General features: G+C 44.6%; 1 protein-coding gene across 1 annotated transcript in view; it reads right to left on the reverse strand.

The window, feature by feature from the left end:
• PCNX2 (pecanex 2) overlaps positions 1-17,894 on the reverse strand; it is a 275,141-nt gene that overhangs the window by 37,109 nt on the left and 220,138 nt on the right. The window lies entirely within an intron of this gene.

The raw sequence follows: 17,894 nt of genomic DNA on the forward strand, positions 1-17,894 counted from the left end.
AAGTACAAACCACTTAAACCAAAGTCATGGTGAAGAGAAGAAAAGAAATAAGAGAGAAGATAGGAAGGACAGCCAATCAACTGGGGTAGTTGTTATTGGCTGTGGTGGTGGTGGTTTGTATCTTTATCAAGATAATTGAGCCCTTAGTTATTGACAGAAGGAAAAAGGAAGCACAAAAAAAAAGTAAGTTTTTCTCCATGAATTGCTTTAGTTGTACTCCATCAATTTTTTTATATTGTGTTTAAAATTTTCATTCAGGTAAATTGTTTTGTAACTCACCTATCAGTTTTTATTCCTTACAGCTCTGTTATTAGGTGTATGCATATTTAGGACTGTTTTGTCTTCTTGATGAATTGACTCTTCAGTCATGATGAAATATCTGTATTTTGGTAATATACCTCGTCTTGAATCTGATATTAATACAGCTATTCTAGTTTTCTCATAATTAGTGTTTGTAAGGGATAAAACTTTCTGTCCTTTTGGGACTTCCCTGGTGGTCCAATGGTAGAGAATTCACCTTGCAATGCAAGGGATGCGGGTTCAATCCCTGGCTGGGGAACTGAGATCCCCCATGCCGCAGGGCAACTAAGCCTACGCGCCACAACTACTGACCTTGAGTACCTCAACTATAGCCCACGTGCCCTGGAGCCTGCGCGCCACAACTAGAGAGAGAAAACCTGCATGCCACAACTCGAGAGAAGCCTGCACTCCGCAATGAAGAGCCCGCGTGCCCCAACAAAAGATCCCGCATGCTGCAACTGAGAGCCGACGCGGCCAAAAATAAATAAAATTGAATTAAAAAATAATAAATAAATCTTTAAAAAAAACTTTCTATCATTCTACTTTGAATCTATCCATGTCTTTGTATTTAAAACATGTCTCCTGTAAACTGCACGTAGTTAGGATTTGCTTTTTTATCAGTTTGATAAGTCTCCACCTTTTAATTACAGTGATTAGTCCATTTACATGAACGTGCTTATTTATATGACTGGGTATAAATCAACCATCTTGCAGTTTCTTTAATTCGTCCATTTTTTTCCTTTGCATTCTTTCCGATATTTGGGCGTGGGGGGAGCATGCTGAATAACGTTTAGTGATTTACTGTGTATCAGCTTTTAAGTCAGTTAGCTATAACTCTTTTATTTTTTGCAGTTTCTCTAGGAACTATAATGTGCATTTTTACCCTATCACATGGGTAAAATTCATACTACTCTTCCTGTAACGTAGGACTATTACAATGGTATATTTAATCCTTCACGTCCTTTGTGTTATTCAAGCATTTTACTTTAATGTATATTAACATTTAAACCCCACAATAGTTTGTTATTATTTTGCTTTAAACAATCAATTCCGTAAAGGCTTACAAAGATAAAAAATCTTTGCTTACATATTTACCATTTCTAGCAATCTTCATTCTTTCATGTAGAATCAATTTTCCATCCGCTATCATTTTCTTTCAGCTGAAAGAGTTTCCTTCAATATTTCTTGCAGCGCAGGCTATCTGGTGGTTACGTCAACTTTTCTTTATCTGTAAAAACTTAAATTTTGCCTTCATTTTCCTAGATGTAGAATTCTGGGTTGACAGTTTTATTTTCCTTCCAGCACTTAAAAAATACCATTGCGTTATTTTCTGGCTTGCATTATTTTTTAATGAGATGTTAGTGATTAACTCACATAGTTGTTTCCCAGTATATTATGTGTTTTTAAATTTTTCTCACGGTCCTGATAAAATGACAGATGCTTTTATAATTATTCTTTAATTTTCAGCAATTTGATGATGGTGCACTTAGGTTTGGTTTTCTTTGTGTTTATCCTGCTTGGGGTGTGCTGAGCTCCTGGGATTTATGAATTGATATTCTTCATCAAATTTTTTAAATGTTTGAATAATAGTTCTTCAATTTTTTCTGCCCCTATTTATTGTTTCTCCTTTTGGGATTCCACTTATACATATGTCAGGATGCTTGATACTGTCTCACACATCACTGAATCTCTATTTTCTTTAATCTTTTCATTATTTGCACATCAGTTTGAATGGTTTCTATTGCCTTGTCTTCAAGTTCATTGATCCTTTTTTTTCCTGTTAAGCCTATCCTCTAAGTTTTTCATTTCAGACATTGTGTTTTATTCATTCCCAGAATTTCAGTTTTTTTCCTGTCAATTGATAGTCTCAATTAATTCATTCATTATGATAATTTTCCTTTGAATTCCTAAACATATTAATATCTGTTTGAAACTTCTTTTCTGTTAACTCCAACATCTTTGGGTGTGTTTCTATTTTGTTTTGTTTTGCTGGTTATGGGTCACTTTTTTTCTGCTTATTTGCATATTTACACACTTTTATTGCATGCTGGGTATTGTTGATGTTATAGTATTGACAGTCGGGACTGTTTTTTTTTCTTCCTTTAGAGAGAGTTATGTTCTGTTAAGGAGTCAATTTATTTGCTACGTCAGTAGCCCTTATTCTAGGGTGAGAATATCTTTACTCCTAAAGCTTGGTCTTTCTGGACCTCAGGTGAATTCCTGGGATGTTCAGCCAGGTCTCTCCACTGGCTAATTGGAGTTTCTACATCTCTCAGCACGGTATGGCCTCTGTCCTCTCTATTTAGCTCACCTCACCAGTTACTCTTCTCTGTCAGGTCTTGATGATACAGGCTCTTGCTATACAAAAGCAGGTTAATATTCATTCAATCACGACAGGGGATCCTATACTGATTTCTGTAGCTCCTCATCTGTGAAGTTCACTCCTGCCTAGTACTCTGACCCCCAGATTCTGCTTCTGCCTCCCTCGCTAAACAAGACCACTGTGCTCTCTTTGGGCTCTACCTCCCTGCTGCTACAGATACGAAAGGGCCTCTGGGAAGAAAGCAGGGACAATTGTGGGAGCTCACTTTGTATGCTTCCCCTCTTTCAATGATCAGAGCCTTGCACTGTCTATTGTCCAATATCTGAAAACAGTTGATTAATATGTTTTTTCTAGCTTTATCATTGTTTGTGGCAGGAAGGATATTCCAACACTGGCTACTCGGTCTTGGCCAAAAAAGCAAGTCTCTGAATCCTTTTACGTGTCTTTTGAAACTTAATGCAAACATGAAACCTGTCCCTACACCCACTTCCACACCATTCATTTTTCCTGGGATCCCATCTCATTATTCACCATGCCTGGTATTTAGTAGGCGATAACAAGGTGGTTGGCGGAATGATCGAAGGACTAGCTGGATGAACAAATGAAAGAATTCTTATCCAGATCACTATATTACAGGCAACAGACACCCTATTGAAAAAATACATAGCAGATGCAACAGACTCTTGTTACATTACAGGAGGAAGATAAAGAAAAGCAATGCTTAAACTAAGCCTCTCTATAGAACCCATACATGAGATGATCATAATACATCAGAGATGAGAAACTGCAACTTTCAGATAAAAATGTACACGCAGAACTCTTAGGATAACAGTCTATGAACTAGGAGTCAAGATCAGGAAGGGGAGAGCAAGCAGGTTGTTGTAACATAAAGTGAAATAGTGAAGAACTGATTCCAGGTCTTAGGATTCCATTTGTCTTTCTCCAAGACCTCATTGCTTTGGATCTTAGCTGAAAGCACTCTTTTTTATACATTTCAGGGATCTCTTTGCTCATTCTGTAATACAAAACTCTTATTCCCTCTGGGAAAGATGTGCAGAAATACACAGGTGAAACACAAGCAGTGAGTAATTCAGATCGCGAACTGTGGGGCACCCAGAGTGAGTAACGAACTACCACTGCGTCCTAACTGAGCCACCTACTGGGACCCCCAGGCGTTAGACTCCAGGGGTGGGGGAGGTCTCATCCCACCCCAATGGCACAATAAACAACACTGGTTTACTGCTAGTTAATAATATGATTTGGGAAGAAACGCTCTTGCAGTGAAAGAAGTAATAGATCTCACAAAGGAGAAGCATAAAGGGGGAACTTCACCTCAAATAGATTAGCAAAACTGTTTAAATGACATGCCTCGAGGGTTTTTTTTCCCCTCCTTCCTTTTTCTCCATCCAGGTCAATCATTTTATCGTATTGGGCTGATGCCAGCATTGTCTGTTTGTTTTACATCAAACTAGAAGGAGTGTGTGTGTATTTATGAGTACATGAGATGATGCAGAATTGGGATTTCTACCATCTGAAGGAAATAAGGTAGCACCGTCCTTTGTGAGAAGCAGGGGCTCATTTCTACACTGATAAGAGGACCACTGAGGAAGGGGTTTGCTGTGAAGGACTGCTAGGCTTGGTAGAGACACTGTAACTGCCTGAGGTTTTTCATAAATATTCAGTTCAGGTAGGTCTTGGTGTCTTTTCTTAGGAACAAAAGATTCATAGTTGGGTTCATATTGTAAAAGAATATGAAAATAATGAAACCCAGTCATGTCTGCAAAGGCGCTAATTTTGCTGTTCACATGCAAATCAGGCCCATATCCTTCTCAGAGCGCCTCCCTGGGTTTAGAGCACATTCCCTCCAAAGGGAAGACCAGAGGTCTGCTGCCCCTACACTGTGACCTTTCCTGGATGGCTGTCTCTGGAGTTTCCATGGAACCGAACTCTTGGCACCTTTCACGTTGCTGTGTTCTCACGGCCTAAGTCAGTGGGACATAGAAGGCATTCAATAACCATTTTTTTTTTAACATTTTTATTGGGGTATAATTGCTTTACAATGGTGTGTTAGTTTCTGCTTTATAACAAAGTGAATCAGTTATACATATTAACCATTTTTAAAATGAATTTTGAGGGACTTCCCTGGTGGTCCAGTGGTTAAGAATCTGCCTTCCAATGCGGGGGACGTGGGTTCGATCCCTGGTCAGGGAAGTAAGATCCCACATGTCATGGGGGCAACTCAGCCCGCACACCGCAACTAGAGAGCCCGTGCGCCACAACTAGAGAGAAGCCTGTATGCCACAACGAAGAGCCTATGCGCCACAACAAAGATCCCGTGTCTTGCAACTAAGACCTGACTCAGCCAAATAAATAAATAAATATTTAAAATGAATTTTAAGAGTATCTTGGAGTCTCTTCATCCTAATAGATGAGCGTGCCTCATGAAAGCTGTGAAAATTGAACTGACAGTGTGTCTAGTAGATCCCAGATACTTTGCACACAGGATATGCCTCAATTTCCAGAGTGCAGCCATTGCGGCTGTGCGAGGTAACCCTCTCCTGGCTACCTAACCCTTTCCTCCTCCTTTTCCCTGTTGCCGAAGGGGCAAGACTGCCCCCCTTTAAGCACCACTGGGCATCCTTACCAGTGACTGGCCAGGCCTGGCTTATTTATTCATACTAAATTCCAAAAAGGAATGCAGTCCATTCTAAAAGGCAGACACAGAGGCTTCCCTGCTGGAGCAGTGGTTAAGAATCCACCTGCCAATGCAGGGGACACGGGTTTGAGCCCTGGTCCGGGAAGATCCCACATGCCGCGGAGCAACTAAGCCTGTGAGCCACAACTACTGAGCCTGCGCTCTAGAGCCCACGAGCCACAACTACTGAAGCCCGCGAGCCTAGAGCCCGTGCTCCGCAACGAGAAGCCACCATGATGAGAAGCCCGCGCACCGCAACGAAGAGCAGCCCCACATCACCGCAACTAGAAAAAGCCCGCGCGCAGCAAGGGAGACCCAACACAGCCAAAAGTAATAAATAAATAAAAAATAAATTTATAAAATAAATAAATAATAAAAAGGCATACACAGTACAAAAGGAAATGATAAAATTTAAGTGGCAATGGGGACAGGAAAAATATAATGAAGCCAGAAGGCTGTCAAGAGACCTTCACTTCATTCTATGATGTCCTATATATTTGCTAAAGGTGGGCCACTGATTTCACTCAGGCTTTCTAGCAAGCACTGTAGAAAGATAACTTGAGTTTCTCGTGTCCTTAAGACCAAAACAAGATAATTGCTTGGAAGGGTCATAGCTATTTCTGGCTAAGACACCAGAGAGATGACATCCCCAGGACCTTCATAAGAGAGAACATTGTACAGTATGGAGACCATCATCCTTCTTGGCATCGCATGGCGGGTACAGTCACGATGTTCCAGAGCTGTTCTAATATGGCCAAAGTACAATTAAAAAAATTTCTATAGGTGGCCAAAATAATTCAGCTTTAGGTATATGGTTCTCCAGAGGTCTGGTGTCACCCGAGGGTAGACGGTGGGGATGCAGGAGGACTGGGACAACTTCACACCTTTCAGGAAATCCTTGATATGGACCATTTCTCTCCACCTAGTTTTTTATTGTTGTTGTTGTTGTTTAATTTTTTGGCCGCGCTGTGCGGCATGCAGGATCTTAGTTCCCAGACCAGGGATCGAACCTGTGCCCCCTGCAATGGAAGCACGGAGTCTTAACCACTGGACCGCCGGGAAGGTCCAATCTCCAGCTAGTTTTGACAGTTACTGTGCATTGAGGGGCAGTGAATTTCAACGTCCTCTCTGACAAGCACAGGAGTGTAGCTATTCTGCGCAGCTGGTTAGCGTAGGCACGCCTGCTTCAGTGGTCCACCAAGCTGGAGGTAGAGGTGACATTCTCCTGGGAAAGCTGGGAAGCCAAAGGAGAACGTCTGTGCGATGTGAGAAACGGAGGGCTGGCAAACAAAAGTCGGGGAGGTGCCCTTCTGGCTGGGAAGCCTGGGCCAGGATCCTTGAAGGGGGGAGGGGAGGCTCAGGACAGTCCGGCTGGAGTGGGAAGTTGAGTCCTACGGAGACATTTGAACTTCATTCTCTAGGTGACAGGTAGGCCACAGGGGTTTTTAAATCCCAAGGAAACAGGAAGAAAGTTGCACTTAAGAAACCTTCCCCTACAGCCTTGGGGGAGTAAAGAGGAGAGACTGGAGATAGGGCAATCAGCCACCCACAGTCCCATTTCAGGTGAAAAGCGCTGGGGACTGAAACCAGGGTCCAGGCTGTTTACCAAGAGGTCGGAGAAAATGATGGAGAGGGGTAGCCATTATGTGACGGAGACTTCAAAGGGATGCATTAAAAATGGTCCCCTGAAGCGGCAAGGCTGCGCTCAGAGAATGTCAGCTTGTTTACAACCTTCCAGCAAGAGCAGGCACCTTAAAGCCCAAACGCACAACCTATTTTAAAGACTGGGCCTCCCAGCCCTACAGTTTTTCTCCTTAGCTGATGTACGTTGTCCCAAAGACTCTGGCAACTGGATTCCACAGAAAACCCCAAATATCACCAACATTGTTACGTTTAGTTTTATCCAGTAATAATGGTTTAAAACAACTGTACTAGAGATGTATTTGAGCTGAGTTTTCAAATGGCCACGGCCTTCATCAGCCCAACGTACCGGGCTGGTGTTTTCCGTGTGCCAAGCAATGAGGTCACCAGGAGGGGCTGACAGAGAGCGGTTTAGATTGTCCTGCAAGTACAACCAGTCCCTGCTCATGGAGTGGAAGAGAAGTAGGCATAGATGCGGTTAAGCCAATGCTTTTCAAGCTTCGGGTGGGATTTACAGACACACACTTTGGGATGTGCTGGACTATTATTAAATAAAACGTATTTCCTTCTGAGGCCACAGGGCCACAAAAGGAGGAGGCCACCAGTTATAGTCACTGCTAAGTACAAAATAGTCCACTTCCCTGAACACTGGGACCTCACACAGCCCAGCGTGCGCTGCACGTTGGAAACACAAGATGTGAGAGACAGGGCTTAGCCCTGCAAGCGCTTGTTGGAGACGCATTCTTAGTGCCCCTTATAATACCGTAATACACGTAATACACGTCATAACGAGGACTTCCAGAACATTTTTCTTCAGGCTGGAACTCTATCGTTACTTCTTGCTAGTTGCTTAGATCAAGGGCCATTTTGTGACCAAATGAAATAATGTCAGAGAAAGCTGTTTAAAAATTTTTGAAGGACTGACATTTCTAGAAGGTCACGGTGGAATTTTTTCCCCAAAATTTCTCCTGCAGCTTCAATGTCATGGAGATGGCTTCCTCAGCCCTTCCTCCACCCCATGCTAGTTCTCTGGGACGGAATCTTAGAACATGAGGCTACAGGAACATGCAGGTCATCTATCCCCAGCGACCTGCCCTGGGAGATGACCCTGTATCTGCTAGACATCACCAGATTTACTTTCTGGAAAGAAATACTTATTATAACAATAGTCTGTTTATATGTAAATCTGTCCCATTACACTTCCTACTTGCTAGTTGCTAAACATCCATTTGATAATCACCCCCTTTAAATTAATCTAACCTTAAAGATGGAGAAATGGCCACAGAGCAGAACTAAAACAAGGAAGAGGGTTGGCCTGTCGAGACACTGATGAGTTTCATTTTTTATTCTTTTACTGGACAATTACTCCCCAGTCCCAATTTCCATTCCTTCGGCCACATTCGACCCGAGTGTCTTTTAAGTGTCACACTGAGAACCTAGGAGAAGTGTATTTACTCAGTGTGCGGTGGAAGAAAAGTATGTTAAAATAGTTTATAGCATGTTTGATTTTGTGGGGATAGCAGAGGTTTTTTATTATAACAATTTTCTCTCCCAAGGCCCCTCAATTTGCTTTAAGATCTGTCCATAGGAATACAACTTCTTTCATGACCTGTTTGGCAGGACAGAGTTTGAATGTGGTCTAACAGTTTTTCTCAGAGAATTTTTATTTCAATACCTCATCTTTTTACGGGATACGTACCAACTTAAAAAGTGACTTCTCTGATAGCATCTCACTGATTGCACACGTCAACCTGGTTATGCAGACGTAATTTTTTCTACTAAAAATAAGGACACTGAGTCTTAAAAGCAACTTGTCCAGTAGAAGGGTCTGGTCTTTTGAATTTAAAAATCAGTATTTTCCCCTTATCACACAGTGTCTCACGAGCCTTGACCAATTACAAGCAAAAGTTCCCTGAATTTACTTTTTTCTACCGGCCCACAGGAGAAAATGAAATAAACAAAATCACGCAGTGCACAGGGAGGCTTACACTGGGCAGGTAGGAAGCGTAAGAAAAGTTGAAATATACATAATAATGATACCTGTGAATGACATGTTTCCCTCCACACCTGGTCCATTTCCGTGAGGAAACCAATGCACTCAACCTTACTGAGTTGGTCCCTTTCTGATTAATATTTAATTCAAAGTTGTATTATCTGGCTTTTCTCCCACAAACTCTGTTTTTTGAGTGTTGAAAGCTAAAGTATGCAGACTCTGTTAATGTTCACCAGGAAAGCCCCTCTCCTTTCCCAGACTTGCTATCTGGACAAGCAGCGCTTTGTCTCGTTTACTAACATGTCACACAATTTGAAATGAAGGAAAATACACGTTGAGGAATTCTGAGTGGAGAACCTATTATTTCCTGGGTGAAGTTTGGAACCTAGGGACCTAACAGCTTCCTCAAGCTGGGTAGACAAAAGAAGTAAAGACTTGCTAATGACCTAGATGTTGCCATAGAGAAGACAGAATTCTAGCTAGTTCCAAGATTAGTGAGAGCTATGGCTCTACGTGGATTAGCCGGTTAGGATAAGCGTTTGGGTTGGATTAATTTTAGATAAGATTAGGTTACCCAGATATTTTTTAAATGTCCCCGCAGGCTGGTGATTATGGGGTGTTAGCCTAACTATGAAAGGGCTGATAACATTGCACACAGACAGGAACATACATCTCATTTTTTTTGGATATTTTCCAGACCCAATGGTAATGTGGGGTTACGTCCTGATAACTAACTATGCCTTTGCTTTCCACGTTCCTTCTGCAGGAGCCGTCCAGCTTTCACGCTTGCTAAGGCAGTTGGCAGTTCAAGAAACTGAGCTGCTAAAAGAGGCGATGCCATATTAACACTTAGCCGCATATTCAGGTAAAAGTTTTAATTTTGAATTTCAACAACCAAAAAATGGTTACTTGTTCTCTTTTCCCCATATCGTCTCCTTATTTAACTTTCCTTCCTTCCCTCCTCCCTCCTCCCTCCAAGGCAGAGGGGTTTACTGCAAAGGTCATGGACTTTGGAGTCAGTCACATCTAGGCGTTTACCCCTCCGCCACCACTGGCGACTCTGTGGCCTTGGGCAACTTACTAAACCTCATTCACCCAATTATGTCATGTCTAAAAGAGAGATAATAATACCTACTTGCTGTATAGACTGCTTACGAAGAATATTCTGATAATATACGCAAAGGGCTTACTATGGTACCTGGCACATAACCGGTGCTCAAGAAACTTCGGACTGTCTCTCCTTCCTCCCTCCACCAACCTCTACCTGGCATCCCTCCATGAGCCTGTCAGTGCACGGGGAGAAAGGCAGGAGGCCCAGCCTTCGAGGGTCCCACAACCTGTTAGAACCTGGCTTAGTCAATTTTTCCTAGCCTGTAGGAATAAAAAACTGAATGTACAAACTGTGCGAGAACACTGAAAGTAAACTGGCTTTGGTTGTCAAGTGATTACTTATTGTTTTGTTATCAACAAACACTGACTGCCCACCATGTGTGGCCACATGCTCAGCATCTCGTCCTGATGGCAAAGATTCACAATGTACACATACAAACACCTAAGAGCAAACGTCGTTTTCACCACCGCCCCTCTGTTTTAAATAAAAGGACAGAGTAATCTGCATTGGTTATGTTTTCTTGTTTGAACTAGGATATGAACAAAAACTGGAAATATTTGATCACATGGGAACGTAGAAAATATATACAAATGCAGTATCATTCATTGCAAGGAAATAGTGAGAAATGAATAAATCAGCAGAGAAAAATGTAGTTCCACAAATAATAGAAGAGGTAAATGTCCACATAACATACTGCATTTCTGATATCATTTTTCCTGAGTGTTCCAAAAACCCACTTTATCAAATGACTCTTAAATATATATTTATTATATGTAATACAATAAATACATATGTGATATATATGTCTGTGAATGTAAATACACATAATTTCCTAAGCTCTCCCCTAAGATGATTTTTGGGAAACAGATCTTACTGTGATAAAACGTAGCAGTCCTATACTAACAAGGATATTGAAGGCTGCGGGCATACCTACACGCATAAATAAATTTCATTTCAGCAGCCTCGAAACTTGCCACGCACGTGACGCAGCCTCAGATGACAGACGCCGCTTCATCGTCCCATGAGAAAATATTGTTTCACTGCAGCTCAAGCCATTTGCCCACGGAGCCCTGCAGTCGAATTCCCACACTGTTCTAGAAGTTACATTTTCTGACCCCAGCGTAATCATCACCTCCACCGCACCCAGGCCACAGACCCTTGAAATTCTTTCTCTGTGCCCCCCTGGGGCTTATGATATATTTCCCAGCTTTTCTGAATGTACTCCCCTCTCTTCTAGGCGCTCGGCTGGAAGGACGGCCCCTCCTGTTGCCCAGTGGGTCTGCAGTGCTCCCCAGTGGGACGGACTGCTTTGAACACGCCTCCCAGGAGTACTTCCAGCTGATGCTTTCAGGGGACACACTGGACCTGCCCCACCCTCTCTTGCTGACATCCTGTACAGTCCCTCTAGGTTACGTCCAGTCCTTCCGTGGAGATGCTGGCTCTGGCTCGCTGTCACTCTGCAACGTACCTCCTGCCATCACTCTTGGGACTTCAGTATCCACCGAGATGCTCCTTCCGACATCCTGACCTGACGTCCACCCTCCGATGACCTCACCTTCCACCCGACCGTAACCCTGGACCCGGATTACCCCAAAGTGCTTCCCCTCTGTAAGTATCTGTTCCAAACCTCGTCATCTCCAGCAACCATTTCCTTTACCCTTTCAACTTCAACCATCCTGGTACCCTCCCCAGATCCAGGAAGTCCTCTCCCCAGGTGGTATTTCCACCTCTCTCACACCCTCCCTGCCCTTCTTTCTCAGCTTACATTCCACGGCCAGGCATCAAAATCACTATCACACCCTTGTCCTTGCCTTCACGACATTCATCTGGCTCAACCCCAGCCTTGATTAACTACACCTCTGCCCTTCACACCTGCACCCATGAAGCTGGATGTGGCTTAGGGAAAATTACGAGCAATCTTAACGGGTCTTCTTTTAAAGTCATGATCACTGATCTCAAGCGCACTCTTCATGCTGGGGATGGACTACTTCCCTACCCCATCCTCCTCCCACGCTCACGCCTTTTCTTTAACGCCCCACCGTGGGTGCCATCCTCCCAGCCCCTCGGATTCCATCACCTGCCACATAGCAAGCCCTCCTCTTCCCTTGGCCTGAAATTCCTCCACACCACTTCGTCGTCATGGAAATGCTTCTGATGCCCGATCTAATCCTCAGCTGGTGGACTAACGCTTAGGCATGTCCACCTTGCCTTTGGTGACCCTGTCCCAGCAGGAAGCCAGCAGCTACTGAATGTCCCCCTTGACACCAGCCGTGGTTCCAAGCACTGGGCTATCTACCAGCAACACCCTTTCCCTGGGAGGAAATTATAACAAACTCCAGCAGAGAGAAGTTCAACTTTCCCCCAGTCATGATATGGTGGAAGCATTTTATATCTCCTGGACTGATGGGCCGTCAGAGCTGGAAAGAACTTATAATCACACCGAGGCTTTGATGAAGGAACTGACACTCTGAGAAGCCAAGCCACGTGTGTGCCCAGTTGAACATCCTGACCTAAAGTGGCGTTTTCTGTGCAACTGGGCAAATGATATGGAACTTTTGCAAGGCTATACAAGTGACTGAAGGCATTATACCCCAGTTACTTAGTGTTTAGTAAACCGAATGAACACCATAGCACAAATTTCAAACAAATACCCGAAAGGTAGAATGTAAAAACAGGAAATGGTCAGGTAGAAAGAGAAGTTAAGAGAGGCGTGTGGGTTTGCCCAACTCTACCACTAAGTAGCTGTGAGCCTCGGATGAGAATTCATCTCCGGGAGCCTGGATTTCCCCATTAGTTAAAGGGGAGGAAGCGCTGGGATTATGGCCGTTCTGAGGGTAGAGGTCACCTGCACAGGTGAGAGGGCACTTTGTATGTCATAAAGGATTCCCTGCAACGCCCTTACTTTTGCTCCTATGCTTGGTTCTTCTCTTCTTCGTTTCTAAAGACAGTATTCAAGTTGCCTGACTGCTCTTAATGGCAGCTCTCTCCTCCTCATTCATGTTTCTCCTCTTTTAGAGAAATAAGCCATCCACCTAGGTCACCTGGGTGACTAACAGAGAACAGACATGGACTGAACAGATAATCAGTTCTCACCTTCCCTTCTTTCTGTGCCCACCTACTCGGATTATGGTTAAATGCGTTTTCCAATCCAACGGATTCCGTTTCTTTTGCAAAGGCTTGAACTTGGTGCCCCTCACACTGTGGACCTTCTAAAGTGCATTATCCGTTTCCTCGACTTAGATGTAAAGCCAGCTCTTGAATGGTTTCCTTCAAGGCTCTCTGGTTGGGTAAATGCGAGGGATACCCATGAGCCCAAGAGCAGCTGTGCAGTCCTGCTTCATGACACGCTCAGCAACAAAAAATTGTATTTGTATTCTGGGATGCATAGGCCAAAAGGAGGAGAAGAGAACGTGGCTTCTTTGCTTGTATTCTCGACGTGAACTGGTATCAATCATTCACTATAGCACCATCCAGTGGAAATAGGATGTGCCGCGAACCCTGATCAATCTTTTGGGCTACCCAGGATCTGAACCCCTATTCTGTTTGGAAACTACCCACAGTGCCGGAGACCAGCTAACTGTTCACCAAACTTTTTTACTTCTTCTCCTGGGTACTCAGCTAGACAACATTTCTCTTACATTGGGTTGGCCGAAAAGTGCGTTCGGGTTTTTCCATAAGATGTTATGGAACTTTTCGGCCAACGCAAGAGTCATGTCAATTCTGGACAACAGAATTTAAGAGCAAATGATGCATCCCAGGTTCAGAACTGGCCCAGAACAATCTTTCACGCAATCCTCCACTCTCTGCCAGCTTGACACTGAAGCCCAGGGTGACCCCAAAAGCAGTGCTCTAGGGAACAGGCAGAACTTCCACTGCCCAAGATCCCTGGCAGCGTGGAATGGTACCAGCCCCTCACCCCACCACCTCCCCTCACTGATCAGACTCTATGTGAATGCAAAATAAACATCTATGGTGTCAGCCCCTGAGATCTGGGACTCAACTGTTACAGCAACTAGCAGGACACCAACGAATGTACCCATGTTATAAGTCTCGGCGAGAGGGAGTCGTCACCTCCTGCTACAGGAACTGAAAAGTCAGACCCTCTCTGTGCTCCTCTCCTTTGCATCTAGAGCACATGCGTGCGACCTCAGCATCTCATCCGTCAGACACACCCACACCAGATGCGGACGCATGAGCTAGTGACACAAAGAAGCAGGGCTCGCGTGGAAAGCGTTCTGGAAGGGAAGGGAGGTGGTGGCAGAGGCCATTCATCCTGTTTTGGGGGCAGAAGTGATAACAGCAGTAGCATCCAATATCCAGGGTCATGACGTCAGTGACGTGAGGGCAGTGCTGGGTCCACCAGCCGACGTGCAACCCCTTCACAGGCTCAGCGCCGCCGTGTGATTTCAGGCTCTCGCGTGATAGCCACCAAGCCTGCTTCCCCAGCCATCTCGGCGAGTCTGTGCCCCGTGTAATAGCTTCCAATGAACCCTTCTCTTGCTTCAGTTAGAGATGATTTCTGTCATTTGCAACTAAAACTTCCTATGGATACAAATGCATCCCTTTCAGTGAGAGAAAGACGGATGCACGTTCTTGCCCCCTGGCCTTGCGGACGCTTCCTCTAGGGTGCACTGTTCACTTCCTGAGTCAGAGGTGACGTGTGCTGGGAGCAGCTCATCTGTTCACTGGTGGCTTTGGTACGCTTCAGGAGAGAGGTCTAACGCATCTGTATTTTGACTGCCCCAGGCTGTGCTGAAGGAGGCGAAAATTGGACCAAAATAAAGCCTGCTATTTGGGAAAACGGAAAGAAAAGTGAAGTCCTAAAAATATATCTTGCAGAAATACCCAAAGAGGAAAAAGAAAATAAGATCTTCCCTGGGAATACGGTACTGGATGGTGCAAAGAGATAGAAAACAGAACGGGCTTTTTAGGTCAACTGGTTTCTTCCTGCAACAAAAGCATAATTTAGATTTCGTCAAGGTATATGACCTCTCAATAGCCCTGTGTTCCAAACTCCAGCAGAACTAGATCAAGGAAGAGGTACCGTACAAGAGTGAGGGGCGTCGGGGAAGGCTAGCTGGCTTTTTTTCTCAAGACATCATTCCTGGGCAATCACTTTACACGATCACTGCCTCTGTCTTGTGCCCAACACATCTATGTTGGTCCCCAGCTTCCTTCCATATTTCACCCAGTGACGTTTCTGGAGTCTGATATGTTGTTATAAGATTGGCCCCCAGTGACTCGTGCAGTGTGACAGGGCCCCTTTTCTACCACTTGAATCCGAGCTGTATTTGGGATTGGCTGGGGTCGATGAAAGATGGTAGGGGTGACTTGGTGCCTGTCCTGGAGGCTGGGCCATAAGAGGCCTTGCAGTGTTTGTGTTCCCCCCTTTGGAGCCCGGAGACCACCTAGCTGTGAAGATGCCTCATCCCGCCCATTGGAGGCTGAGCGCACGAAGGGGCCAGGGCTGGTAGCCAGCCCTAGACGTGAATGGTTAAGTCAAAAAAGAAAACAATTCGTATGAGGTGAGACCAAAACATTCACTGTGGTAGATTAAAAACCCCTACTCTATTGATGGGAATATAAATTGGTACAGCCACTATGGAAAACTGTATGGAGGTTCCTTAAAAAACTAAAAGTAGAGCTACCATATGATCCAGCAATCTCACTCCTGGGCATGTATCCGGACAAAACTATAATTCAAAAATACTTAAGCACCCCAATGTCCACAGCAGCACTATTCACAACAGCCCAGACATGGAAACAACCTAAATGTCCATCGACAGACGAATGGATAAAGAAGATGTGGTACATATGTACAGCGGAATACTACTCAGCCATAAAAAGGAATGAAATAATGCCTTTGCAGTGACATGGATGCAACTAGAGGTTATCATACTAAGTGAAGTAAGTCAGACAGAGAAAGACAAATACCATATGATATCACTTATATGTGGAATCTAAAATATGGCATGAGTGAACTTACCTATCAAACAGAAACAGACTCACAGACATAGAGGACAGACCTGTGGTTGCCAAGGGGGAGGGGGGAAGGAGAGGGACGGATTAGGAGTTTGGGGTTAGTAGATGCAAACTATTACATAGAGAATGAATGGACAACAAGATCCTGCTGTATAGCAGAGGGAACTATATTCAATCTCCTGGGATAAAGCATAATGGAAAAGAATATAAAAAAGAATGTATATATGCGTATTACTTAGTCATTTTACTGTACAGAAGAAATTAGCATAACATTGTAAATCAACTATACATCAATAAAAAATTTTTTTAAAAAGAACCCCTGTTGGGCTTCCCTGGTGGCACAGTGGTTGAGAGCCCGCCTGCCGATGCAGGGGACACGGGTTCGTGCCCCGGTCCGGGAAGATCCCACATGCCGCAGAGCGGCTGGGCCCGTGAGCCATGGCCACTGAGCCTGCGCGTCCGGAGCCTGTGCTCCACAACAGGAGAAGCCACAACAGTGAGAGGCCCGTGTACCTCAAAAAAAAAAAAAAAGAACCCCTGTTGGTGATGAGGGGCTGGCCGACTTCTAGAATCTAATTAACTTTGAGCCCCTTCAATTCAAAGATGGGTTAACTTGCAAAAAAAGCTGTAAGCCACATAGAACTTGTGCTACAACAATAACTCAGATTTAACTCAGCAAACCTTAAAAGTTCTTCCTTTGAATTTCGGGAAAAACAGGAAGCTGTCAAAATAGGCAATTCTATTGCATTATTGCACCAGAGACACAATGTCCACCACCTTCCGTGGCATTTTCTGGTATTTGTGCAAAATGCCGGGGAAACATTGCCTCTCTTTTCTGTACAATCTGATCATTACTCCCTCAGCCCAAAAACCTTTTCCAAAATAATCTCCCTAAATTAGATTCCTAGAATTTCTAAGGATGCACAAGAATCCTCTTCAGGTAATAGTTTTTAAAAAGTGAAGAAATGGCCAATTGTTCTTGGGTGAAAGGTGTCCTTTAGTCACTGTGAGGTTCTGGATGGCCATGACCTGACTCCTGTTTACCCTTCTAGCATTTTCTGTGACCCCTTCTTCCCAAACCACCTGGAAACCACGTCTGGCTCCTTCGTGCCTCTTTGTCATCACACCAGCTCTTCCCTCCTCGGTCGAGCTGACCAGACTCCAGTCCGATTGCAGTGCCCCTTCTCTGGCCCCCAAGCATCCCATGTACAGTCCACCTTCACACTCACCTCGCTGAGCCGTAACTGCCCATCGCGTGTCTGCGTGTCTTGGACGAGGCTCCAAGCTCCTTGAGGCGGGGCCTTCACTTCTGTACTCGAAGCACCTAAGCCAGTGCTTGACATACTAGCAGTGCTGAATAAATGTCTCCCAAGTGAATATTAGACTCATACGCCCAACTAGCTACCTGACGTATTCACTTGGATGAATCAAGCGCATTTGAAAGTACCCAAAATGGAGCTGTTGGTTGCATCCTCAAATGCAAAAGTGTTGCTCCTCGTTCAGGCTTCCCAGCTTCAGTAAACACACCCCTGTCCACCAGGCACTCAACCTAGAAAGCAGGAGCAGCCTGAGCACTCCGGCTTCCCTCACCCCAACACGTGGGCCCGTCCACCTCCGAGCCTGCTAGCACGTCTGTACCTCCAGCATCTTCTCCTGCTGGGGTGACTACAGGACACTCCTAAGCGGTCCCCCCTTTTCTGCTTTCGTCCCATCTGGCACCCTCTCCGCACGGCTACCAGAACGAGCTCTTCAGGTGCAAACTAGGTCAGTCATCCCCCTTTCCAGAACCCTCCATGGCTCCCCACTGTGCACAGAAGAAAAATGCAGCCCTTCCCCCTGGCCAGGAGGC

This window comes from Lagenorhynchus albirostris, chromosome 16 (genome assembly GCF_949774975.1).
Source record: "Lagenorhynchus albirostris chromosome 16, mLagAlb1.1, whole genome shotgun sequence".
Classification (NCBI taxonomy): domain Eukaryota; kingdom Metazoa; phylum Chordata; class Mammalia; order Artiodactyla; family Delphinidae; genus Lagenorhynchus; species Lagenorhynchus albirostris.